Source organism: Heterodontus francisci, chromosome 13, assembly GCF_036365525.1.
Source record: "Heterodontus francisci isolate sHetFra1 chromosome 13, sHetFra1.hap1, whole genome shotgun sequence".
Classification (NCBI taxonomy): Eukaryota; Metazoa; Chordata; class Chondrichthyes; order Heterodontiformes; family Heterodontidae; genus Heterodontus; species Heterodontus francisci.
Genome location: NC_090383.1, coordinates 5,124,041 through 5,141,814, shown reverse-complemented (window position 1 = coordinate 5,141,814; position 17,774 = coordinate 5,124,041).

The window sequence follows — 17,774 nt, the reverse complement described above, 5'->3', positions numbered from 1 at the left end:
CCTTATAGAACCAATTCTGATGAAAGGTCACTGACCTGAAATGTTAAGTCTGCCTCTTTCTCCACAGATGCTGCCAAACCTGTTGAGTATTTCCAGCACTTTTTTGATATTATTCTTCTAACAATGCTGCTCATTTGGCCCTTAGCTCAGTTATGCAGTTTTGCTGCCGAGAAGAGACTGTTTCCTCTTGTATTGATAGTGTCCAATCTCACTGAAGTTTGGCCTCCAATATTGTTTCCTGTCCACCATTTCTGTGTTTACAATACCATGCTAAATTTAAAAAAACAGCAAATGCTGGTAAAGTCTTGAAACCAAAGCAGAAAACGTTGGAAACACACAATAGGTCGGTCAGCATCTATAAATAGAAAAGGGGATAATTTTGCAGGGCACTGGAGAAAGAGCAGGGATGTGGGATTTATTGGATAGCTCTACCAAAGAGCCAGCACAGGCATGATGGGCTGAATGGCCTCCTTCTGTGCTGCATCATTTTATGATGCTATGGAAGCATGTTTTCCATTGTCTCCTTCATTAGAAATGAAAAAGGAAAGATAAACAATCATTTTAAGAGAATTGGAAAAAAGAGCTAAATGGAAGATGAAAAGGGGAAGCAAGGAAAAAATTAACAAACAACTGATAAGGCAATCAGTAAATCATAATACTGTGCAATTTCCACAGGCTAAGCATAGGAACATAGGAACAGGAGGAGGCCATTCAGTCCCTCGAACCCATTCTGCCATTTAATGATATCATGGCGGATCAGTGATCTAACTCCATATATCCATCTTTGATCCATATTCCTTAATACCTTTGCTTAACAAAGGCTCATTTGTATGCCTTTGACATTAATTAATTTCAGATTGGATGGCTTAAATTTCTATTGCCTTTGCAACAGAATCTGAGAGAGCTGGAAATGGTGGTCTAATGGTGACAATAATTGTACAGAGTTAATGTCACAAACAGTCTTAAGTGTCTTTGAAAATAGGCTCCCTGGTCATATTTGAAAGCAGTCACTTTTTCAGTGGTGGAGACAACCTGAAGTAGAGAGTTCTATCCACTTCAGGTGATTTACATTTGGCACTTCTGTAATTTACTTCCGAACATACGAATTAGGAGCAGGAGTAGGCCACTCGGCCCCTTGAACCTGCTCCACCATTCAATAAGTTCATGGCTGAACTGATTATTCCACATTTCCACCTACCCCCGATTACCTTCCACCCCCTTGCTCATCAAGAATCTATCTATCTCTGCCTTAAAAATATTCAAAGACTCTGCTTCCAACTCCATTTGAGGAAGAGAATTCCAAAGACTCACGACCCTCTGAGAGAAAAAATTTCCCCTCATCTCTGTTTTAAATGGGCGACCCCTTATTTTTAAACAGTGACCCCTAGTTCTAGATTCTCCCACAAGGGGAAACATCCTTTCCACATCCACCCTGTCAAGACCCCACAGGATCTTATATGTTTCAATCAAGTCGCCTCTTACTCTTCTAAACTCCAGCGGATACAAGCCTAACCAGTCCAATCTTTCCTCGTAAGACAACCCGCCCATTCCAGGTATTAGTCTAGTAAATTAAAAGCAAAATACTGCAGATTCTGGAAATTTGAAATAAAAACAAGAAATGCTGGAAATACTCAGCAGGTCTGGCAGCATCTGTGGAGAGAGAAGCAGAGTTAACGTTTCAGGTCAGTGACCCTTCATCATTAGTCTAGTAAACCTTCTCTGTACTGCCTTCAATGCATTTACATCCTTCCTTAAATAAGGAGACCACTACTGTACACAGTACTCCAGATGTAGTCTCACCATTGACTTTTATATCTGAAGCATAACCTCCCTACTTTTGTATTCAATTCCCCTTGCGATTACCACTAACATTCTATTAGCTTTCCTCATTACGTGTTGTAACTGCATACTAACCTTTTGCGATTCATGCACTGGGACACCCAGATCCCTCTGCACCTCAGAGCTCTGCAACCTCTCAGAGCTCTGCAACCTCTCACCATTTGGATAATATGCTTTTTTATTCTTCCTGCCAAAGTGGACAATTTCTCAATTTCCCACATTATACTCCATTTGCCAGGTCTTTGCCCACTCACTTTGCGTCACAGATTAGTGATTTGGATGTAATTGGGTTTCCATCACGAAAACTGGCTCCCTTAGGCAAGCGTGGAATTGCAGACCAATGAAAATATGCATGTGTAATTCTACCATCAAGAAAGGACAGCCAATTTCAGTATTGCAAACAGTGGATGTCAGCCCACGGATCTCGCTTTCCTGTAGTCTGACCTACAGAAGCATCAAATGTCAAATTTATGCTGTGTGGATTTCCACTTTTCATAGAATCATAGTGTGATACAGCACAGAAGGAGGCCATTGGGCCATTGAGCCTGTGCTAGCCCTTTGTAAGAACCCTCCAATTAGTGCCACTCCCTTGCCCTTTCCCCATAGTCCTGCAACATTTTCCCCTTTAAATATTTATCCAATTCCCTTTTGCGTATTATTTTTGAAACTGCTACCCACCCTTTCAGGCAGTGCATTCCAGATGGTAACAACTAACTGTGCAAAAATATTTTCCTTATCTGTCCTCAATTCTTATCAATCACCAATCAGGATCAAAAATAGTGCATGAAATCGATGGTCCTAATTTCTGACCACTGTGTTTAAAAATATATCGTCAAAACCACTCACTTTAAAGATGTAATTTTATTTTTCTGAAGCAGTAAGATGCTTGGTCCCTGCCCTATCCACAGAGACATGTAATTATGGACATTCAAGCTTTAATGGGCAATAATTATTACTGCTACTGCATAACCCTGAATAAATAGCTGCACACTTCCCCTGCATCATTGTATGTCACATATTAATCCTCAGACATGTAGCTGTGTTAAAATTAATTTGCTGCATAACTGGTGATTATGATCTGTTGGGAGGAACACCAGTGATGGAGAAGATTGCATCTATATGTCTGTTCCAATTGTTACTCAAAATATCCTGTTCTTCCAGTTTAGCTGTGATGGAAGCTGATAGCTTTACCCTTACAGTGGAGCCTCAAGTCCAAACCATTTGCTTGTGCACAATTTCTACATAGGCAGAAAATGATAGGTTCTGATAAAGGGCCTGAGACTTTCTGCTTAAGTGACTAGAGCAGGTCAGAGGTTGTGGCATTCTACAGTGAGTGACTCAGCTCCTGTCTCCCCAAGGCACAGGTCAGGAGTGTGATGGAATACTCTCCACTTACCTGGATGGGTGCAGCTCCTACAACACTCAAGAAGCTCGACACCATCCAGGACAAAGCAGGCCTCTTGATCTGCACCTTAACCACCACCTTCAACATTCACTCGTTCCACCATTGGGACACAGTGGCAGCAGTGTGTACCATCTCTAAGATGCACTGCAGCAATTCACCAAGCCTTCTTCGACAGCACTTTCCAAACTCACAACCTCCATCACCTAGAAGGACAAGGACAGCAGATGTATGGAAATACCATCCTCTGCAAGTTCCCCATCCTGACTTGGAAGTATATTGCCCTTCCTTCACTGTCACTGGATTAAAATCCTGGAGCTCCCTTCCTAACTGCACTGTGGGTGCACCTACACCACACGGAATGCACCACCATGTGGTTCACCAACACCTTCTGAAGGGCAATTAGAGATGGGTAATGAATGCTGGCTTTGCTGACACATCTCATGAATGCAGAAGAACAGCTTGTATTTATATAGCATCTTCAACATAGTAAAATGTCCCAAGTTACTTCACAGGAGTGATTATCAAACAAAATTTGACACAGAGCCACAAAAGGAGATACTTGGATAGGTGACCATAAGGAGCACCTCAAAGGAGACTAGAGAAATGGAGAAGTTTAGGGAGGCAATTCTAGAACTTAGGGCCTTGGCAGCTGAAGACACGGCTGCCAATGGTGGAGCTATTACAATCAGGGGATGTGCAGGAGGCTAGAATTGGAGGAGCATAGATAGCTCGGAGGATTGCAAGGCTGGATGGGGTTACAGAGATAGGGAGGCGGCAAGGCCATGGAGAATAAGAATTTTAAAATCGAGGAGTTGTAGGACTGGGAGCCAATGTAGGTCAACGAGCACAGGAGGAGATGGATGAACAGGACTTGGTGCGAGAAAGGACATGGGCAGCAGAGCTTTGGCCGAGGTCAAGTTTACAGAGGTTGCCAGGTGGGAGGCTGGTCAAGATAGTGTTGGAATATTCAAGGGTAGAAGTAACAAAGGCATGGAGAGGGTTTCAGCAGTAGATGAGTTGAAACGGTGGTGGAGAGCAGCAATTTCACTCCTTAAAAGCTACATCTTTGATTAAGCTTTTGGCCACATGCCCTAATATCTCCTTCTGTGACTTGGAGTCAAATTTTGTTGATTAACACTCCTGTGAAGTCCCGCAGGATGTTTTACTACATTAAAGGTGCTATATAAATGCAAGTTGTTATTGTTCCTAATGTGTAGGTATCAATTTTTAAAAACTTAACCTGACTACAAATGAGCAGGGAAGTAAGTGAGGCACTAAGCTTCTTAGTCATTGCTGTGGTAAGTATTTGCGTATAAAGAAGTTGTGGTTTCTATCTTGTATTATAATTACCATTCCTCAAACAAGTGACTAAGTTATCTCCGAACATCCAAAACAACTTGAGCAGTAAGTCTAGGCTTGTTCTTGTGAATCATCTTAAGTTGTTTACATAGCACCATAGAAGACACAAAGGGAAGTTTCTCTATGGGGCCAGGAAAGGGACAGAAACTCAGCTAGAGGGAGGACCTTAATCTAATTTATCAGTTGCTTGCATATTTAGGGCCACCTGCTTTTAAAATAACCCTTTTTGCATGGTCTAGAAGTGGTATCATAGAATCATAGAATTGTACAGCACAGAAAGAGGCCATTTGCCCATCGTGCCTGTGCTGGCCCTTTGAAAGAGCTATCCAATCAGTCCCACTCCCCTGCTCTTTTCCCCCATAGCTCTGCACATTTCCCCCTTCAAGTATTTCTCCAATTCCCCTTTTGAAAGTCACTATTGAATCTGCTTCCACCGTCCTTTCAGGCAGCGCGTTCCAGATCACAACAACTCACTGCATAATTTTTTTTTAACTCTTCGTCTCTGGTTCTTTGGAGCAGACACGGTTAGTGTCAGCATGCAGATAGTGTGGGGCTGAGGGGAGAGAGAAGTGGCAGAAAATAGTTAGAAATAAAGGGAATGGTAAAGGAAAGAAAGGATAGCGATGAATCGAAGTTGTCAAAAGAGGAAGGGAGAAAGCTGAAAGTACAATCAGGAACTATAGAATTATACAGCACAGAGGGAGGCCATTTGGCCCTATGCGTCTGTGCTGGCTCTTTGAAAGCTATCCAATTTAAGCTATCACCAGCTTTTTCCCCATAACCCTACAGATTAGTTCGCTTCAAGTATGATTCCTCTGGAATCAGATTCCACTACCCTTTGAGATAGTACATTCCAGATCTTAACCTATGCGTGAAATAATTTCTCCTAACATCCCTTCTTTTGCCAATTACTTTAAATCTGTGGCCTTAGGTTACCGACCCACTTGCCAGAAGAAACAGTTTCTCCCTACTCGCTCTACAAAAACCCTCATGGCTTTGAATAACTTTATTAAATATATGGGAAAAAATTAGTACAAAGCCTTTGATGAAGGGACATCTGAATGATGGTTAGCACCGAGCTCAAATTCTCAGTCAGTCACTTGGATGGCAGCCTTCCTGTTTTGTGTCAGTCTACAGAGGCTAATTGTAGCATTTGGGAAGGGCTTTATAATTTGCAAATGTCTCATACTACGAAGTTGAGGAAAAAAAATTAAACACAATGCACATCCACATTGCGCTTAACAAGACTTGCATGCACACAGCCCATTTATACTAGTTCTGATCAAAACTGGAACAGACTAGAACCATATTTGCATAGAAGTGAATTCAACTCATTTAACAACTTCCGGCATCTGGTGAATATCAGTACAGTACAGTGAGTTCCACTCAGTATAGAGCTCTGAGTTCTAGAATTATCATCATTACTCATCCCTGAATTGTCTCCAATATGTCAGAGGCCTTTTTGAATGTGGGGGGTGGTTAAGCCTTTTTGAATGTGGGGGGTGGTTTAAGAAATTGGACCTTGTTGCACCCATTTTACTGACACAATGATGTGGGAAGAGTTTCAATACAGTGGATGTCCAAAGAGACTTGGGGGTTCAGCTGCATAGATCTTTAAAATGCCACGAGCAAGTTAAAGTAATCAAAAAGACCAATGGAATGGTAGCCTTTATATCCAGAGGATTGGAGTATAAAGACACAGAGGTTATGCTGCAGCTATACAAAACCCTGGTTAGACCCCACTTGGAGTACTGTGAGCAGTTCTGAGCACCACACCTTAGGAAGGATATATTGGCCTTGGAGGGAGTGCAACGTAGGTTTACAAGAATGATACCTGGACTACAGGGGTTAAGTTATGAGGAGAGATTACAGATTAGGCCTGTTTACGCTAGAATTTAGAAGGTTAAGGGGTGATCTGATTGAAGTCTTCAAGATATTAACAGGAAAAGACAGGCTAGATAAAGATAAACTACTTCCACTGGTTGGAGATTCTAAAACTAGGAGGCATAGTCTAAAAATTAGGGTCAGACCATTCAGGAGAGATGTTAGGAAGCACTTCTTCACGCAAAGGGTGGTAGAGGTTTGTATCTCTCTCCCACAACGAGCAGTTGAAGCTAGATGTTAATTTTAAATCTGAGATAGATAGATTTTTGTTAAGCAAAGGTATGAAGGGATATGGGCCAAAGGCAGGTATATGGAGTTAGCCTGCGGATCAGCCATGATCTCATTGAATGGCGGGACAGGCTCGAGGGGCTGAATGGCCTACACCTGTTCCTATCTTCCTACGTTCCTAATGAGAACCAGCTTTGAGGACCTATGTCCTGCACTCCAGGGACGCTTGAAAGATGTCGAAGTTGAAATTGTGTCAGTCCATATTTTAGGCAACCCTGATAGCCACCTGAGACAGGTGTGAGGTCCCTTACATATGCAAATAAGCATCCCAATGTTTGTTTTAGGACCCTTTGCAGAAATTGGTCTGTGATGAGGAGCATGTGTCGGTCTGCAATGAGGGGCATGCGTCAGTCTCGATGAGGAGCATGTGTCGGTCTGCAATGAGGGGCATGTGTCAGTCTCGATGAGGAGCATGTGTCGGTCTGCAATGAGGGGCATGCGTCAGTCTCGATGAGGAGCATGTGTCGGTCTGCGATGAGGGGCATGCGTCAGTCTCGATGAGGAGCATGTGTCGGTCTGCAATGAGGGGCATGCGTCAGTCTCGATGAGGAGCATGTGTCGGTCTGCAATGAGGGGCATGCGTCAGTCTCGATGAGGAGCATGTGTCGGTCTGCAATGAGGGGCATGCGTCAGTCTCGATGAGGAGCATGTGTCGGTCTGCGATGAGGGGCATGCGTCAGTCTCGATGAGGAGCATGTGTCGGTCTGCGATGAGGGCATGCGTCAGTCTCGATGAGGAGCATGTGTCGGTCTGCGATGAGGGCATGCGTCAGTCTCGATGAGGAGCATGTGTCGGTCTGCGATGAGGGGCATGCGTCAGTCTCGATGAGGAGCATGTGTCGGTCTGCGATGAGGGGCATGCGTCAGTCTCGATGAGGAGCATGTGTCGGTCTGCGATGAGGGCATGCGTCAGTCTCGATGAGGAGCATGTGTCGGTCTGCGATGAGGGCATGCGTCAGTCTCGATGAGGAGCATGTGTCGGTCTGCGATGAGGGCATGCGTCAGTCTCGTTGAGGGTACATTGCAACTGTGACTACACTGCAAAAGTACTTCATTGGCTCCCAATGCTTTGGGATGTCCTGAGGACATGAAAGGTACTAAATGAATGCAATTTCTTTCTTTCTAGTCAGATATTTGAGTGCACTTTACTCCATAATTCACTCTATTGATAGGACCCAATAGTTCAAAAAAACTTGTGATATCTGAGTTCATAATTCAATAATGTAACAAATCCATATTTTAATTTTTAACAACTTTAAAACATTTATTATCGGTTTCCCAAGGTCCTGCCCAATTCAAATTTTTCAAATTTGTTTCCGAGCTGCAAATGGCCAGCTTCCTCCATCACTCTGAGTGAGAATTTGCATTCAAGGGGCCTGGGGAACTCACTCATTGATAATTTTTTTCTCATTCCTTTCTCTTTGTGACCTTTGCTTGAGGTTCTGTTCTGTTGACCTGGCTGTGAACTGGAAATGCAGATATGAGACCTACAGGAAGACACCAGTGGTAGCACAACTCTGTAATTCTACCAGTCCTTGGCATAGAGAATCAATACACAAAGGTTCCCATTATGGTGTTATCTGCACCAGTGATAATAAGTTACACCATGACAAGGTTGAGCTGTATAGAGGAGTGGCGAACTTTACTTTAGAGAAATGTGACATATTTCAGACACCCACCTGTGCAAAACTTAAAGCCTTCTCTTAAAATACTCTCACTGAACTTGCTCAGCTGAAATTCCTGTGATTTTAATCTCTCACACACGCTAGCAATGCCAACCTTCATTAAAATTCACATTCACATTCAGTCTGAAATGTGTAGCAGTGACCTTTTGAAAGGGACTGTCCTTTAGTTCTTTAAGAATTCTCCATCTGTTTGTAATTTAACGTTCAAACTGTTGTCACCATTTAGAGACATAGAGCCCAACATATAAATCATTTTAATAAACTGAAAAATACCTTTTTGATCTTCAAAATAATTCTCTCTCCCACTGTTAGGCCATGTTTGGCATTTCTGCGATTAAGACCAGTGTGGCTGTTACCACCAGGGATTTTTAAGAATTTATTCATAGGATGTGGGCATCGTTGGCAAGGCCAGAATTTATTGCCATCTCTAATTGCCCTAGAGAAGGTAAGCCACCTTCTTGACAACTCAGTGTCTTGCGAGGCCATTTCAGAGGGCATTTAAGAGTTAACCACATTGCTGTCAGTCTGGAGTCACATGTAGGCCAGACCAGGTAAGGACAACAGATTTTCTTCCCTAAAGGACATTAGTGAACCAGATGGGTTTTTACAACAATCCGGATTTATTTAAAGTTAAATTCTTTAGCTGCCCTGAAACTTATGTCTTTAAATCATTCGCCCAGGACTTTGGATAATGAGTCTATTAAATTAACCACTTAGCTACCATAACACCATCCCTAATGGTCAGTATGTTGCTTCTCAAAAGTGTGAATAGAGGGTCGATACTACACAAAGAAAATTCCAGAACCCTGCAGGTGGATGGTCCTGTGTTTTGTAGAAGTATCTAACAGGGTGTTCCGATGGCTCAGTGGGTAAATGCACAGCTTGTTATAACACTGAGCGATACAGGCTCGGAACTCCCAGGTTCAGTCTGTGTAGAAACGCCAATCACAGCTGGGGCACAGATAAGTGTTAAAGATAAGCTCAGTGTCCTGGAAGTAAGAGGAGAAAAAATAGATCTTAGATGGATAACTGACTTGCAATTCTTTTTGATTTACATATTATTGTCTATACCTCAGAGGCTGCATATTTCATGCTACAGAGTCCGAGTGTATTGGACTAACACTATTTTAAGAGCTACGTGGCATCATATAATTCCAGTTTGGATGTTTCGATGCTGTAAGGGGAATACAAATGGTCTTTAAAGCTTCCTGGATTGTGCCAGGATATTCCTCCCAAGGGCTCGGTGTTAGTTCCGCACTAAGACATTAGTTTACGTTTAGCTGGACTAATCTCAGCATTGCACCACTGAGCAGGATTTTAACTGATGTGACACTGCTCACGGCCCTTTTGCACCTGTGTTACCAAACTACAAAAATAATATTTATGCCTCAGCATTTAAACCGAACATTTGAAGATTTACTGGACTTTGAAGCTTTTAACAGCAGGTTAACAAAAATAATGAAACCCCTATGATAGGCTCAGGCAAGTGCTTAAAGATAAAGTATCACATTTGTGCCCTATAGGGTAAACTGCTGACCTCTTCCCAAACAATAGTGCTGCAGTGTATCATCTGACAATCTCCCATTATTGTACCTTAAAAGTTCTCTGTAACTTTCCTGAAACTTAAGCCAGGACACTACAAAGCACTTTTATTGGTCTGTTAATAAATTTTACAGATTTTTTTTTTCTACAGTACAACTGTCATCTTATGTTACTGAGTTTATTTCAAATACCTTGAGCTATAGGACCAAACTTATATAAGTGGAAAAGAATGTTGTGTGCATAGTTCATTCTGACACTGTTACAATACATTCTTTGTGAACAAACAACAGGTATGCTCTTTCTTTAAAGTCACAAGTGATTGATTACCTCGGCTAGATCTTTTATCTTGTTTTTTTTATTATTAAACCCTCAGTCCTGTACGATTTATCTGGGTAAGGGAGCTTCAGCTCATTACGCTAGATAAATGTAGTTAGTCCCCTTTAACTCAGTATGTGCGATGGGTATAGTGACATGGTGGTTATGTTATTCGTAATCCAGAAGCTTTGACTAATGAACTGATGACGTGAGTTCATATGGCAGCTGGGGAGCTAACATACAGTTAATTAAATAACTCTGGAATTTAAAAGCTAGTATCAGTAATGGTGACCATTAAACATGAAACATGAAACATTAAACCCACCTGGTTTACTAATATCCATTGGGGAAGGTAATCTGCTAGTCAATACGTGACTCCAGGCTCATATCTATATGGTTGACTCTTAACTGCTCTCTGAAATCAGAGCTTGGTTACAGCACAGAAGGAGGCTATTCAGCCCATCGTGTCCATGCCAGCTCTCCGCAAGAGCAACTCACCTAGTTCCACTCCCCTGTCTTTTCTCCGAATCCCTGCAAATGTTTTCTCTTCAGATAATTATCCAGTTCCGTTCTGAAGGCCTCAATTAAATCTGCCTCCACCACACTCTCATGCAGTGTATTCCAGATCCCAACCACTCGATGCGTAAACAGGTTTTTCCTCATGCCACCGTTGGCTTCTTTTGCCAATCACCTTAAATCAGTGCCCTCTGGTTCTCAATCTTTCGGCCAATGGGAACAGTTTCTCTTTATCTACACTGTCCAGACCCCTCATGATTTTGAACACCTCTATCAATTTTCCGCCTAATCTTCTCCTCTTCAAGGAGGACAGGCCCAGCTTCTCCAACTTATCCACATAAATGAAGTTCCTCTTCCCTGGAACCATTCTCATGAATCTTTTCTGTATCCTTTCCAATGCCTTCACATCTTTCCTAAAGTGTGGTGCCCAGAACTGGACACAATACTCCAGTTGGGGCTGAACCAGTGTTTTAAACAGGTTTATCATCACTTCCTTGTTTTTGTGCTCCATGCCCCTATTTATAAAGCCCAGGATCCTGTATGTTTTATTAACTGCTTTCTGAACCTGCCCTGCAACATTTAATGATTTGTGCACACATACTTCCAGGTGCCTCTGCTCCTGCACTCCCTTTAGAATTGTACCCTATATTTTATATTGCCTCTCCTCATTTTCCTACCAAAATGAATCACTTCACATTTTTCTGTATTAAAGTTAATCTGCCACTTGTCTGCCCATTCCACCAGCCTGTCTATGTCCTCTTGAAGTTTATCACTATCCTCCTCACAGTGAAATACTTCCAAATTTTGTGTTATCCAAAATGTTTTAAATTGTGCCCTGTGCACCCGAGTCTAGCTCATTCACATATATCAAGAAAAGCAGAGGTCCCAACACCTACCTCTGGGAACCTTCCTCCAGTCCGGAAAACCACCGTTCGCCACCAGTCTCTGTTTCCTGTCACTTAGCCAATTTTGTATCCATGCTGCTACTGTCCCGTTTAATCTATGGGCTGTAACTTTGCTGAGCATAATAATATAAAAGCAAAATACTGCGGATGCTGGAAATCTGAAACAAAAACAAGAAATGCTGGAATCACTCAGCAGGTCTGGCAGCATCTGTGGAAAGAGAAGCAGAGTTAACGTTTCAGGTCAGTGACCCTTCTTCGGAACTTTGCTGAGCAGCCTGTTATGTGACACTTTATCAAATGCCTTTTGGAACTTCACGTACACCACATCAACTGTCTTACCTTCATCAACCCTCTCTGTTACCTAATCAAAAAACTCAAGCAAATTAGTTAAACACAATTCACCCTTGACAAATCCATGCTGGCTTTCCTTAATTAATTCACATTTGTCCAAGTAACTATTAATTTTGTCCTGAATGATTGGGCTGGATTTTGTTTTCGCACTGCCGTGAGTGACGGTGGATGTGCAAAATGGCACCGGTCCTGCCTATGATGTTCGTGGCTGCAATTACATGGCAGGCGGCCATTTAGCATAATGATGGCAGCCGTTCCCCCCCCAATCACGTGGTTGGGGCGGCATTGGCGATGCTGTTAATGGCGTCACCTGATGTTGGGCCAGATGCTGGCGCCATCTTTAAAAGGCTGGCAGCCCTGCATTTACTCACCTTGCATTGAACAGCAGCAACTGCAGCAAGACTTCAATGGTTTGTCATAATTTCGCAGCTCAGCAAACATCCCCTGCACCCCCCACCGGGCATCATTCTGACCATGTCAGAGGTCAGAGCAAGGGTGGCCTCACAGTTCAGTGATGCCTCCCTGCTGATTCTCCTCCAGGTTGCAAGAGAAAGGCGACAGGTCCTCTTTCCCAGTGATGGCAAGAAGACATCCTCCCGCCTGACCAAGCAAGTCTTAACCGATTGCAGAGAAGGTCAGCAGCCGTGGGGGCACCTGTCATAACTGGCCCAGTGCAGGAAGAGGGTCAATGACCTCCTGCACTGAGCCAATGTAAGTTGCACGTTTCCACATAGCTTGCTGCGATCTGCTTTTCCATAAGTGTAAAGGCGCACGGTTGACACAGCCATTCTAATGACAGGAAAGTCACAGCGTAATGATAGCAGATTACTGACTGCATAAGTAAGACCGGTCTGTCTCGTTTCTATCTTAACCCAATTGAGACCCATGACAGATAGAGTCAGTATGAGAGCAGCGACATCCCCCAGGTGCAGATGAGGGGCCCATGTTAGCATTAATGTGATGTAGAGACATTTGGAACTTAACAGTAATTACATCCTTGATTTTCCAGGAGAAGGGGGCCCACAATAGCAGGGAGGCGACCAGGTCCGGTGGCGGGGTGCCCGACCTGCGGCCTTTGTCTCAGGCTGAAGAGGGGGTGATTGAGTTAGCCGGGACCCAAGGAGGATGTGCCATATCGGACGTTGAACACAGAGTCCCAGTTGAAGAGAGTGATTATTGAAAAGCACGGAATGAATCAAAATTACATTTTATAGAGAAACACAATACTGTCATCATTGGGACATCTGTACCAGAACACCTGAATGCCTGTTCTTCACATTGTATCTTGCAGGGCAGCACTCACAAATGCTTGGAGATACTGAGGAAACATCAACAACCTCTGAGGACGAGCAACACTTGGGGGATGCACCATCCCATGACTCTCCTGGCACCTTCTACCAGTGCAGATACTCTCACCTCGGTGGGTATCCAATGGGCATTAGATTCAGGGTCACAAGCTGGTGAGAGCACTACACACGCGCCCAAGCAGTTGGCTGAGGCTGTGACAGCCGAGACCTCTGACAGTCGGAGGACAGTGGTTGGCCAGGCCCATGCTGAGCCCCAGGCTGATGATGAGCCTCTAGTGTCACCAGCACAGGGCATGCTGGAGTTGCAGAGAGAGGTAAGGCAACATCTGGCAGAGATGCTAGAGACCATGCACAGCCTTGAGCGGACAATGGAAGAGTTCATCCATGCCATAACTGCTGCTGTGTCCCAGACATATGAGCGCATGGCTTCATCAATTGAGAGGATGGTGACCCTCATGGAGAGCCAGATCCCACAGAAATGACATGACCTGCTTACCATTGCCTTGGCTATGACTTCAAATCAGCAGTGGCAGGATGAGAGAAAGACCAGGAGCCTGGAGAGTGTTCCTGCTCCTAGTCCTTTTCTGGAGAGCAGGGAGGTTTCAACGAGCCTTGAGAGGGAGGAGGAGAGGCTGCGCTCCACATCTGGTCTCTCCTCAGGGCGATTCGAGGGTGGACACTGACTCCTCAGCCACTCTGCCAGTGAGTCCAGCTCCAGCAGCCGTGACACCTGAGGACAGTCCTGCACTGGTGCAGGAAGCCTTCAGGCAGCCAGGACCCTCCAGACCTCAGGCACCCAGAGGACAACTGCCAAAGTCATCCCAGGCCAAGGGGGCATCCTGATCAGCAGCCTGCCTCCAGTCCAGCTGCAAACATATTAAAAAGACGCCTTGACACATATGGGTATTCAGGGGTGAGACAGATATGTCATATTTACTTTAATTAAATGTGTTTTTCTGCCAATCATTAGCCTTTATTGTCTGAAAACCACATTCCACCATTGACTGATTACTTGTCTTTCAATTCCATTATAAGTCTTACACCATTGCCAATGTGACACTGACATCATTACCATGCCAAAATCCATGAAGTTTAATTGCATGAATGGTGTTATATGGGCAATGGCTCAGTTTGTTGCTGCCATTCATGCTGGAGAGACAGATATAATGCAGGCAGAAGACTTGAGACTATATGCATGATGGTGAGTTTTGTTAGCAAATATTTTTTATTGAACTTTATGGATTGTTGAAACACACAATCATCAGTCTCTGCCTTGCCTCCCTTGCTCGCTGCTTGCCATATCGGGCCTCCATCACTGCTGTCTGATTTGCCTTGTGTGCCCTCTGTGAACTTATCATCGGAGGATGTGTCTTGCTCCTGTACCACTTCATCTTGCAAGGCCTCCCCCCTCTATAGTGTGATGTCCAGAACGCAGCAGACTACATCAATGCACACAGCCCTATCTGGTGCATACTGAAGGGCTCCACCAGATCAATCGAGACAGTGGAACCACATCTTCTGCATACCAATGGCCTGCTCGATGGTCGCTCAGGTAGAGCCATGCCAGGCGTTGTAATGCTCTTCAGCATCATTGGTGGGGTTCCTCACAGGCGTCAGAAGCCATGTCATCAAAGGGTAGCCCTTATCCCCAAGAATCTACCCCTGAAGAGGAGCGGGAGAGTGAAAAGCAATGGCACATGGGACTGGCAAAGTATGTATGAGTCATGGCAGCTGTCCAGGAAGTGGGCACATACTAGGAGGAAGTGCTTTTTGTGGTCATACACTAGTTGGACATTAATTTAATGAAATCCCTTTCCGTTTATGCAGGCAGCTGGTGGGTCCGTGGGACCTGTGGGAATCCCGCAATGGCCCCTAACCCAATGGCCCTCTCGACCTGACTCTCAGGTAAAGACCCGAACTCGACGGGACCCGACGACGTTTCGGGTTCGGGTCATATCGGGTTGCACTTCTGGGTCCGGCATTTGGGCTCAGGTCTGACACGCTCTATCACAGGTAAGTGGCTCCAATGCTAATTTAATTTTTGGACTAGAAAGGTGGTTTTGTTACGGTTATTTTAAGCTTGTGCAGATCAGCAAGAAAGTAAAAAACGGACGGTAAGTTAACTGATGGTCGGGTTGGGTGCGGGAAAAAATGGAAGGACTCGGGCCGGGTCGGGCTCAGGTCGGATGTGGTTCTGTCGGGCTTGGGTTGGGTTTTCTTTTGCAGACCCGAGCAGGCCTTTACTCTCAGGGTCTGTCCTGTAATGGACGTAATCAGTCACCTTCCGGAACAGAGCATCGGTCACCTTGATGCAGTGGTGCACTGTGGATTGAGACCCTAGACATGTCACTGGTGGATCCCTGGAATGATTCTGAGGCATAAAAGGTTAAGTGAACAGTAATTTTGAGGGCCACGGGCATAGGGTCACCATCAAAACTCATTGGGTGCAAATCATCATTTAGCAGTGTGCAGAGGGGTGTGACAGACTCTCTGGACATTCACAGTTGTCTCTGGCAGTTGCAGTCAGACATCTGCAGGAATGTCATCCGAGTCCTATAGACTCGCTGGCGTGTCTGGGCTCTTCTTCGCCTTGGTGGCTGCTGCTGCTGCACACATCTAGGAGCTTCCTCTTGAGCCGCAGCTGCCTCTTGGACTCACCTCCAGCAGAGATGCCTCATCACAGCAAGGGGATCCAGGAAAACAGGGTGAATCATACCCATCTCTATCCTGCTTGTAACTTCGCCTTCCTTCAAAAGGTCAAGTACACCTATCTGGGCGAAGATTTGTGCTATCTTTGGTCCTGCAGGATTCTGGCATGTGCTCTAGATATGGCTTGATGTTCCTCTAACAACTTTTCAATAAGTGCGAGCCATCATGACCATAACAAGACCGTTTGTGTTGCCTGCACTGGACCCACGAAAGAAACAACCTGTACAGTTGCTGAGTTCTGCGTCCCCCCCACCCCGTCCCCCACCAACAGTATCCTCTTGCAGAGCTCCTCCCCCCTGCTTACCCCCAACAGTATCCATTTGCACAGTAGTGATGAATAGTCTTAGACTAGGTAACCTAGGTATCTTCCTGCTCAATATTGTGAGATAAATCCATAGTTGATAAGAAAATAATTACTGCTCAGTCAGGCAAGGTGGCTTTCGGCTACTTGCAGCATTGACAAGAAGACAATTGAAGTAAGATTGAATGACTGGCAAGGGGAGATGAAGACTTGAAAGACAGATCAGAGGGTATTTTAGTTACAAGAGGAAATAACTCACCATTCTGTAGTGGAGACACTGCACATTGTGCAGAAAGAACATCTTGTTCACATAAACAGAAAATAGGGATAAATGTGCCAGTCTGTAATGCCTGGAACGTGTTGTCAGTAATGATCCTGCTTGTGCTGAAATCAGATGCTGCCCCAACCCTGATTAATAACCAGGAAGATATTCACAACTAAATTCTTCCTGTCATTGTGTCCTGGACTGTGCCTTAAACTGCCAATAAAAATAGAGCAGTAATAAGCAAAGTGAATTATCACCACCGCTTGATGTTGTGTCTGATCAAACGATTATCATGTGATAAGGGTGTTCGTACTGTAGAGAGCTCCTGGCTTTAGTAGCCTTCTGCCTGAACTTGTATTTGCATACCAATCTCAGGAATAGCACAGCCACTGACCACTGAGCTATAGAATACGGAGACTATTTGCCTGCACTAGTGGCAGTGTTTCATTACCCTGTGCTGATATAAATACATTTAACGATTAATTAATATCCATAATAATTGGCTAGTAATTTATTTGGAACAGTTAGACCACAATCATCTAGAAATAATAACCCCTTAGTTATCCAAATTTTAGGTTATTTAGACAGATGATAGACAAATTTGCATTTATATAGCACCTTTCACAACCTCAGGATGTCCCAATGTACTTTACAGCCAATGAACTGCTTTTGAAGCGTAGCCACTGTTGTGATGCAGGAAACACAGCAGCCAATTTGCACACAGCAAGCTCCCACAAACAGCAATGTGATAATGATGAGATAATCTGTTTTTGGGATATTGATTGAGAGATAAATATTGGCCAGGACACCGGGGAGAACTCCCCCTCAAAATAGTGCCATGGGTTCTTTTACATCCTCCTGAGAGTGTAGACAGGGCCTCAGTTTAACATATCATAGGAATCACAGCACCTCCAACAGTGCAGCATTCTGTCAGTATTGCACTGGAGCACCAGCCTTGATTTTTGTGTTCAAGTCCTGGACTGGGATTTGAACAGAGAATCTTTTGACTCAGAGGCAAGAATGCTACTCACTGAGCCATGGGCAGGCAGACAGGCGGGCAATAGATGCCCAGTAATGTTGTCATTGATTTAAGTCTAATGGTGT